The sequence below is a fragment of the Oncorhynchus mykiss genome, unplaced genomic scaffold (assembly GCF_013265735.2).
Source record: "Oncorhynchus mykiss isolate Arlee unplaced genomic scaffold, USDA_OmykA_1.1 un_scaffold_425, whole genome shotgun sequence".
NCBI classification, from domain to species: Eukaryota; Metazoa; Chordata; class Actinopteri; order Salmoniformes; family Salmonidae; genus Oncorhynchus; species Oncorhynchus mykiss.
The window spans coordinates 93,155-102,239 of NW_023493872.1; the positions used below are offsets into that span (position 1 = coordinate 93,155).

Here is a 9,085-nt window from a genome sequence, read left to right on the forward strand (position 1 = left end):
TATTTGGAGATGTAGAACTTGAAATAGAATTGACTTTAGATTTTTTTCAAGATTGATCTTAGACTAAAATGTAGTTTAAAAACAAAGCCTTTTATGATTCAGGACTCTTGGTCTGTAACCCCTCCCTCACCTGCTGCTTTTAGTTGCTCCTCCCCAAGTCTTTGTTCCCCTGCCCCGACCACTTCCCACCCTTCCCCCGTTTTCTGCAACATGGCCTGGCCAAGGATACTTATAACTAACTCCCCAATTAGTAGAGGGAGAGAGTTTGAGTCTGAGTCTGACTTTGATGTCTGTTTAAAATGTTGTGACATTCAAGTTTGTTATGTTTAATACAACTGGACTAAAATTGAACACAAGTCTCTCTCCAATTCATTTGTAGATATTGAATAAAGTTGGACTCAGAGTGCAACCTTGTCTCACTCCCCAATTCATTTTTAAACTTTGAATAAAGTTGAACTCAGACTGCAACCGTGCCTAACTCGCCAATTATTTGTCTACATGTTGAATAAAGTTGGTCTCAGGCTGCAACCTTGTCTCACTCCCCATTTCAAAATTAAGGAAGTCTTCACAAATGTTCCTGTCATTCTACTGTAGACTGAGCTTCTCTCATCCAGCATTTCCCCTCCTCCTTAGACTAGACTGAGGGGAATGGACAATTTATTCTCCCGGGGTCACTACCGCCCAATCTTCTCTGTTTGGTTCCAATTTCTCTGTGTCTCGACGTGTGAGGAAAATAAGGAGCGCTTCACGGATTTGCGTGTCATCCTTTCGCAGGGGCCATGCTAATCTTCTCTGTATCGATCCAATTTTAGTATATGTGCTGCCAAAGCGAGCACAATACAAAGCTATGAGAGGCCCTCATATATAGATCACAACCTCTCTGAAGGTTCTGGTCATGGTTGGGGTCAAACAGAGTTCAGACCCTCAAAAACCACCCCTAGAATATTGCTGTGATGTTTAAACTTTATTTGGAGATGTAGAACTTGAAATAGAATTGACTTTAGATTTTTTTCAAGATTGATCTTAGACTAAAATGTAGTTTAAAAACAAAGCCTTTTATGATTCAGGACTCTTGGTCTGTAACCCCTCCCTCACCTGCTGCTTTTAGTTGCTCCTCCCCAAGTCTTTGTTCCCCTGCCCCGACCACTTCCCACCCTTCCCCCGTTTTCTGCAACATGGCCTGGCCAAGGATACTTATAACTAACTCCCCAATTAGTAGAGGGAGAGAGTTTGAGTCTGAGTCTGACTTTGATGTCTGTTTAAAATGTTGTGACATTCAAGTTTGTTATGTTTAATACAACTGGACTAAAATTGAACACAAGTCTCTCTCCAATTCATTTGTAGATATTGAATAAAGTTGGACTCAGAGTGCAACCTTGTCTCACTCCCCAATTCATTTTTAAACTTTGAATAAAGTTGAACTCAGACTGCAACCGTGCCTAACTCGCCAATTATTTGTCTACATGTTGAATAAAGTTGGTCTCAGGCTGCAACCTTGTCTCACTCCCCATTTCAAATTAAGGAAGTCTTCACAAATGTTCCTGTCATTCTACTGTAGACTGAGCTTCTCTCATCCAGCATTTCCCCTCCTCCTTAGACTAGACTGAGGGGAATGGACAATTTATTCTCCCCGGGTCACTACCGCCCAATCTTCTCTGTTTGGTTCCAATTCTCTGTGTCTCGACGTGTGAGGAAAATAAGGAGCGCTTCACGGATTTGCGTGTCATCCTTTCGCAGGGGCCATGCTAATCTTCTCTGTATCGATCCAATTTTAGTATATGTGCTGCCAAAGCGAGCACAATACAAAGCTATGAGAGGCCCTCATATATAGATCACAACCTCTCTGAAGGTTCTGGTCATGGTTGGGTCAAACAGAGTTCAGACCCTCAAAAACCACCCCTAGAATATTGCTGTGATGTTTAAACTTTATTTGGAGATGTAGAACTTGAAATAGAATTGACTTTAGATTTTTTCAAGATTGATCTTAGACTAAAATGTAGTTTAAAAACAAAGCCTTTTATGATTCAGGACTCTTGGTCTGTAACCCCTCCCTCACCTGCTGCTTTTAGTTGCTCCTCCCCAAGTCTTTGTTCCCTGCCCCGACCACTTCCCACCCTTCCCCCGTTTTCTGCAACATGGCCTGGCCAAGGATACTTATAACTAACTCCCCAATTAGTAGAGGGAGAGAGTTTGAGTCTGAGTCTGACTTTGATGTCTGTTTAAAATGTTGTGACATTCAAGTTTGTTATGTTTAATACAACTGGACTAAAATTGAACACAAGTCTCTCTCCAATTCATTTGTAGATATTGAATAAAGTTGGACTCAGAGTGCAACCTTGTCTCACTCCCCAATTCATTTTTAAACTTTGAATAAAGTTGAACTCAGACTGCAACCGTGCCTAACTCGCCAATTATTTGTCTACATGTTGAATAAAGTTGGTCTCAGGCTGCAACCTTGTCTCACTCCCCATTTCAAAATAAGGAAGTCTTCACAAATGTTCCTGTCATTCTACTGTAGACTGAGCTTCTCTCATCCAGCATTTCCCCTCCTCCTTAGACTAGACTGAGGGGAATGGACAATTTATTCTCCCCGGGTCACTACCGCCCAATCTTCTCTGTTTGGTTCCAATTTCTCTGTGTCTCGACGTGTGAGGAAAATAAGGAGCGCTTCACGGATTTGCGTGTCATCCTTTCGCAGGGGCCATGCTAATCTTCTCTGTATCGATCCAATTTTAGTATATGTGCTGCCAAAGCGAGCACAATACAAAGCTATGAGAGGCCCTCATATATAGATCACAACCTCTCTGAAGGTTCTGGTCATGGTTGGGGTCAAACAGAGTTCAGACCCTCAAAAACCACCCCTAGAATATTGCTGTGATGTTTAAACTTTATTTGGAGATGTAGAACTTGAAATAGAATTGACTTTAGATTTTTTTCAAGATTGATCTTAGACTAAAATGTAGTTTAAAAACAAAGCCTTTTATGATTCAGGACTCTTGGTCTGTAACCCCTCCCTCACCTGCTGCTTTTAGTTGCTCCTCCCCAAGTCTTTGTTCCCCTGCCCCGACCACTTCCCACCCTTCCCCGTTTTCTGCAACATGGCCTGGCCAAGGATACTTATAACTAACTCCCCAATTAGTAGAGGGAGAGAGTTTGAGTCTGAGTCTGACTTTGATGTCTGTTTAAAATGTTGTGACATTCAAGTTTGTTATGTTTAATACAACTGGACTAAAATTGAACACAAGTCTCTCTCCAATTCATTTGTAGATATTGAATAAAGTTGGACTCAGAGTGCAACCTTGTCTCACTCCCCAATTCATTTTTAAACTTTGAATAAAGTTGAACTCAGACTGCAACCGTGCCTAACTCGCCAATTATTTGTCTACATGTTGAATAAAGTTGGTCTCAGGCTGCAACCTTGTCTCACTCCCATTTCAAAATTAAGGAAGTCTTCACAAATGTTCCTGTCATTCTACTGTAGACTGAGCTTCTCTCATCCAGCATTTCCCCTCCTCCTAGACTAGACTGAGGGGAATGGACAATTTATTCTCCCCGGGTCACTACCGCCCAATCTTCTCTGTTTGGTTCCAATTTCTCTGTGTCTCGACGTGTGAGGAAAATAAGGAGCGCTTCACGGATTTGCGTGTCATCCTTTCGCAGGGGCCATGCTAATCTTCTCTGTATCGATCCAATTTTAGTATATGTGCTGCCAAAGCGAGCACAATACAAAGCTATGAGAGGCCCTCATATATAGATCACAACCTCTCTGAAGGTTCTGGTCATGGTTGGGGTCAAACAGAGTTCAGACCCTCAAAAACCACCCTAGAATATTGCTGTGATGTTTAAACTTTATTTGGAGATGTAGAACTTGAAATAGAATTGACTTTAGATTTTTTTCAAGATTGATCTTAGACTAAAATGTAGTTTAAAAACAAAGCCTTTTATGATTCAGGACTCTTGGTCTGTAACCCCTCCCTCACCTGCTGCTTTTAGTTGCTCCTCCCAAGTCTTTGTTCCCCTGCCCCGACCACTTCCCACCCTTCCCCCGTTTCTGCAACATGGCCTGGCCAAGGATACTTATAACTAACTCCCCAATTAGTAGAGGGAGAGAGTTTGAGTCTGAGTCTGACTTTGATGTTGTTTAAAATGTTGTGACATTCAAGTTTGTTATGTTTAATACAACTGGACTAAAATTGAACACAAGTCTCTCTCCATCATTGTAGATATTGAATAAAGTTGGACTCAGAGTGCAACCTTGTCTCACTCCCCAATTCATTTTAAACTTTGAATAAAGTTGAACTCAGACTGCAACCGTGCCTAACTCGCCAATTATTTGTCTACATGTTGAATAAAGTTGGTCTCAGGCTGCAACTTGTCTCACTCCCCATTTCAAAATTAAGGAAGTCTTCACAATGTTCCTGTCATTCTACTGTAGACTGAGCTTCTCTCTCATCCAGCATTTCCTCCTCCTTAGACTAGACTGAGGGGAATGGACAATTTATTCTCCCCGGGTCCTACCGCCCATCTTCTGTTTGGTTCCAATTTCTCTGTGTCTCGACGTGTGAGGAAAATAAGGAGCGCTTCACGGATTTGCGTGTCATCCTTTCGCAGGGGCCATGCTAATCTTCTCTGTATCGATCCAATTTAGTATATGTGCTGCCAAAGCGAGCACAATACAAAGCTATGAGAGGCCCCATATATAGATCACAACCTCTCTGAAGGTTCTGGTCATGGTTGGGGTCAAACAGAGTTCAGACCCTCAAAAACCCCCCTAGAATATTGCTGTGATGTTTAAACTTTATTTGGAGATGTAGAACTTGAAATAGAATTGACTTTAGATTTTTTCAAGATTGATCTTAGACTAAAATGTAGTTTAAAACAAAGCCTTTTATGATTCAGGACTCTTGGTCTGTACCCCCTCCCTCACCTGCTGCTTTAGTTGCTCCTCCCAAGTCTTTGTTCCCCTGCCCCGACCACTCCCACCCTTCCCCGTTTTCTGCAACATGGCCTGGCCAAGGATACTTATAACTAACTCCCCAATTAGTAGAGAGAGAGTTTGAGTCTGAGTCTGACTTTGATGTCTGTTTAAAATGTTGTGGGACATTCAAGTTTGTTATGTTTAATACAACTGGACTAAAATTGAACACAAGTCTCTCTCCAATTCATTTGTAGATATTGAATAAAGTTGGACTCAGAGTGCAACCTTGTCTCACTCCCCAATTCATTTTTAAACTTTGAATAAAGTTGAACTCAGACTGCAACCGTGCCTAACTCGCCAATTATTTGTCTACATGTTGAATAAAGTTGGTCTCAGGCTGCAACTTGTCTCACTCCCCATTTCAAAATTAAGGAAGTCTTCACAAATGTTCCTGTCATTCTACTGTAGACTGAGCTTCTCTCATCCAGCATTTCCCCTCTCCTTAGACTAGACTGAGGGGAATGGACAATTTATTCTCCCCGGGTCACTACCGCCCAATCTTCTCTGTTTGTTCCAATTTCTCGAACGTGTGAGGGAAAAATAAGGAGCGCTTCACGGATTTGCGTGTCATCCTTTCGCAGGGGCCATGCTAATCTTCTCTGTATCGATCCAATTTTAGTATATGTGCTGCCAAAGCGAGCACAATACAAAGCTATGAGAGGCCCTCATATATAGATCAAACCTCTCTGAAGGTTCTGGTCATGGTTGGGGTCAAACAGAGTTCAGACCCTCAAAAACCACCCCTAGAATATTGCTGTGATGTTTAAACTTTATTTGGAGATGTAGAACTTGAAATAGAATTGACTTTAGATTTTTTTCAAGATTGATCTTAGACTAAAATGTAGTTTAAAAACAAAGCTTTATGATTCAGGACTCTTGGTCTGTAACCCCTCCCTCACCTGCTGCTTTTAGTTGCTCCTCCCCAAGTCTTTGTCCCCTGCCCCGACCACTTCCAACCTTCCCCGTTTTCTGCAACATGGCCTGGCCAAGGATACTTATAACTAACTCCCCAATTAGTAGAGTGAGAGAGTTTGAGTCTGAGTCTGACTTTGATGTCTGTTTAAAATGTTGTGACATTCAAGTTTGTTATGTTTAATACAACTGGACTAAAATTGAACACAAGTCTCTCTCCAATTCATTTGTAGATATTGAATAAGTTGGACTCAGAGTGCAACCTTGTCTCACTCCCCAATTCATTTTTAAACTTTGAATAAGTTGAACTCAGACTGCAACCGTGCCTAACTCGCCAATTATTTGTCTACATGTTGAATAAATTGGTCTCAGGCTGCAACCTTGTCTCACTCCCCATTTCAAAATTAAGGAAGTCTTCACAAAGTTCCTGTCATTCTACTGTAGACTGAGCTTCTCTCATCCAGCATTTCCCCTCCTCCTTAGACTAGACTGAGGGGAATGGACAATTATTCTCCCGGGTCACTACCGCCCAATCTTCTCTGTTTGGTTCCAAGTTTCTCGACGTGTGAGGAAAATAAGGAGCGCTTCACGGATTTGCGTGTCATCCTTTCGCAGGGGCCATGCTAATCTTCTCTGTATCGATCCAATTTTAGTATATGTGCTGCCAAAGCGAGCACAATACAAAGCTATGAGAGGCCCTCATATATAGATCACAACCTCTCTGAAGGTTCTGGTCATGGTTGGGGTCAAACAGAGTTCAGACTCTCAAAAACCACCCCTAGAATATTGCTGTGATGTTTAAACTTTATTTGGAGATGTAGAACTTGAAATAGAATTGACTTTAGATTTTTTTCAAGATTGATCTTAGACTAAAATGTAGTTTAAAAACAAAGCCTTTTATGATTCAGGACTCTTGGTCTGTAACCCCTCCCTCACCTGCTGCTTTTAGTTGCTCCTCCCCAAGTCTTTGTTCCCCTGCCCCGACCACTTCCCACCTTCCCCGTTTTCTGCAACATGGCCTGGCCAAGGATACTTATAACTAACTCCCCAATTAGTAGAGGGAGAGAGTTTGAGTCTGAGTCTGACTTTGATGTCTGTTTAAAATGTTGTGACATTCAAGTTTGTTATGTTAATACAACTGGACTAAAATTGAACACAAGTCTCTCTCCAATTCATTTGTAGATATTGAATAAAGTTGGACTCAGAGTGCAACCTTGTCTCACTCCCCAATTCATTTCTAAACTTTGAATAAAGTTGAACTCAGACTGCAACCGTGCCTAACTCGCAATTATTTGTCTACATGTTGAATAAAGTTGGTCTCAGGCTGCAACCTTGTCTCACTCCCCATTTCAAAATAAGGAAGTCTTCACAAATGTTCCTGTCATTCTACTGTAGACTGAGCTTCTCTCATCCAGCATTTCCCCTCCTCCTTAGACTAGACTGAGGGGAATGGACAATTTATTCTCCCGGGTCACTACCGCCCAATCTCTCTGTTTGTTTTCCCTCTGTGTCTCGACGTGTGAGGAAAATAAGGAGCGCTTCACGGATTTGCGTGTCATCCTTTCGCAGGGGCCATGCTAATCTTCTCTGTATCGATCCAATTTTAGTATATGTGCTGCCAAAGCGAGCACAATACAAAGCTATGAGAGGCCTCATATATAGATCACAACCTCTCTGAAGGTTTCTGGTCATGGTTGGGGTCAAACAGAGTTCAGACCCTCAAAAACCACCCCTAGAATATGCTGTGATGTTTTAAACTTTATTGGAGATGTAGAACTGAAATAGAATTGAATTTAGATTTTTTTCAAGATTGATCTTAGACTAAAATGTAGTTAAAAACAAAGCCTTTTATGATTCAGGACTCTTGGTCTGTAACCCTCCCTCACCTGCTGCTTTTAGTTGCTCCTCCCCAAGTCTTTGTTCCCCTGCCCCGACCACTTCCCACCCTTCCCCCGTTTTCTGCAACATGGCCTGGCCAAGGATACTTATACTAACTCCCCAATTAGTAGAGGAGAGAGTTTGAGTCTGAGTCTGACTTTGATGTCTGTTTAAAAATGTTGTGACATTCAAGTTTGTTATGTTTAATACAACTGGACTAAAATTGAACACAAGTCTCTCTCCAATTCATTTGTAGATATTGAATAAAGTTGGACTCAGAGTGCAACCTTGTCTCACTCCCCAATTCATTTTAAACTTTGAATAAAGTTGAACTCAGACTGCAACCGTGCCTAACTCGCCAATTATTTGTCTACATGTTGAATAAAGTTGGTCTCAGGCTGCAACCTTGTCTCCTCCCCATTTCAAAATTAAGGAAGTCTTCACAAATGTTCCTGTCATTCTACTGTAGACTGAGCTTCTCTCATCCAGCATTTTCCCTCCTCCTTAGACTAGACTGAGGGGAATGGACAATTTATTCTCCCCGGGTCACTACCGCCCAATCTTCTCGTTTGGTTCCAATTTCTCTGTGTCTCGACGTGTGAGGAAAATAAGGAGCGCTTCACGGATTTGCGTGTCATCCTTTCGCAGGGGCCATGCTAATCTTCTCTGTATCGATCCATTTTAGTATATGTGCTGCCAAAGCGAGCACAATACAAAGCTATGAGAGGCCCTCATATATAGATCACAACCTCTCTGAAGGTTCTGGTCATGGTTGGGGTCAAACAGAGTTCAGACCCTCAAAAACCACCCCTAGAATATTGCTGTGATTTTTAAACTTATTTGGAGATGTAGAACTTGAAATAGAATTGACTTAGATTTTTTTCAAGATTGATCTTAGACTAAAATGTAGTTTAAAAACAAAGCCTTTATGATTCAGGACTCTTGGTCTGTAACCCCTCCCTCACCTGCTGCTTTTAGTTGCTCCTCCCCAAGTCTTTGTTCCCCTGCCCCGACCACTTCCACCCTTCCCCGTTTTCTGCAACATGGCCTGGCCAAGGATACTTATAACTAACTCCCCAATTAGTAGAGAGGAGAGAGAGTTTGAGTCTGAGTCTGACTTTGATGTCTGTTTTAAAATGTGTGACATTCAAGTTTGTTATGTTTAATACAACTGGACTAAAATTGAACAAGTCTCTCTCCAATCATTTGTAGATATTGAATAAAGTGGACTCAGAGTGCAACCTTGTCTCACTCCCCAATTCATTTTAAATTTGAATAAAGTTGAATCAGACTGCAACCGTGCCTAACTCGCCAATT

At 41.7% G+C, this 9,085-nt stretch overlaps 9 non-coding genes across 9 annotated transcripts; all 9 read right to left on the bottom strand.

Moving 5' to 3' along the window:
• Positions 1 to 729: 729 nt before the first annotated feature.
• On the bottom strand, positions 730 to 836 carry LOC118956599. Its single transcript, XR_005046063.1, has one exon. It is a non-coding gene; the product is annotated as a U6 spliceosomal RNA (small nuclear RNA).
• Positions 837 to 1,692: 856 nt separating this feature from the next.
• On the bottom strand, positions 1,693 to 1,799 carry LOC118956539. Its single transcript, XR_005046003.1, has one exon. It is a non-coding gene; the product is annotated as a U6 spliceosomal RNA (small nuclear RNA).
• An 854-nt stretch (positions 1,800 to 2,653) lies between these two features.
• On the bottom strand, positions 2,654 to 2,760 carry LOC118956543. The gene has a single exon (XR_005046007.1). It is a non-coding gene; the product is annotated as a U6 spliceosomal RNA (small nuclear RNA).
• An 855-nt stretch (positions 2,761 to 3,615) lies between these two features.
• On the bottom strand, positions 3,616 to 3,722 carry LOC118956540. Its single transcript, XR_005046004.1, has one exon. It is a non-coding gene; the product is annotated as a U6 spliceosomal RNA (small nuclear RNA).
• Positions 3,723 to 4,566: 844 nt separating this feature from the next.
• LOC118956549 lies at positions 4,567 to 4,672 on the bottom strand. The gene has a single exon (XR_005046013.1). It is a non-coding gene; the product is annotated as a U6 spliceosomal RNA (small nuclear RNA).
• Positions 4,673 to 5,514: 842 nt separating this feature from the next.
• LOC118956538 lies at positions 5,515 to 5,621 on the bottom strand. The gene has a single exon (XR_005046002.1). It is a non-coding gene; the product is annotated as a U6 spliceosomal RNA (small nuclear RNA).
• An 839-nt stretch (positions 5,622 to 6,460) lies between these two features.
• LOC118956541 lies at positions 6,461 to 6,567 on the bottom strand. Its single transcript, XR_005046005.1, has one exon. It is a non-coding gene; the product is annotated as a U6 spliceosomal RNA (small nuclear RNA).
• Positions 6,568 to 7,414: 847 nt separating this feature from the next.
• LOC118956542 lies at positions 7,415 to 7,521 on the bottom strand. Its single transcript, XR_005046006.1, has one exon. It is a non-coding gene; the product is annotated as a U6 spliceosomal RNA (small nuclear RNA).
• An 850-nt stretch (positions 7,522 to 8,371) lies between these two features.
• On the bottom strand, positions 8,372 to 8,477 carry LOC118956550. Its single transcript, XR_005046014.1, has one exon. It is a non-coding gene; the product is annotated as a U6 spliceosomal RNA (small nuclear RNA).
• Between the last annotated feature and the right edge of the window lie 608 nt (positions 8,478 to 9,085).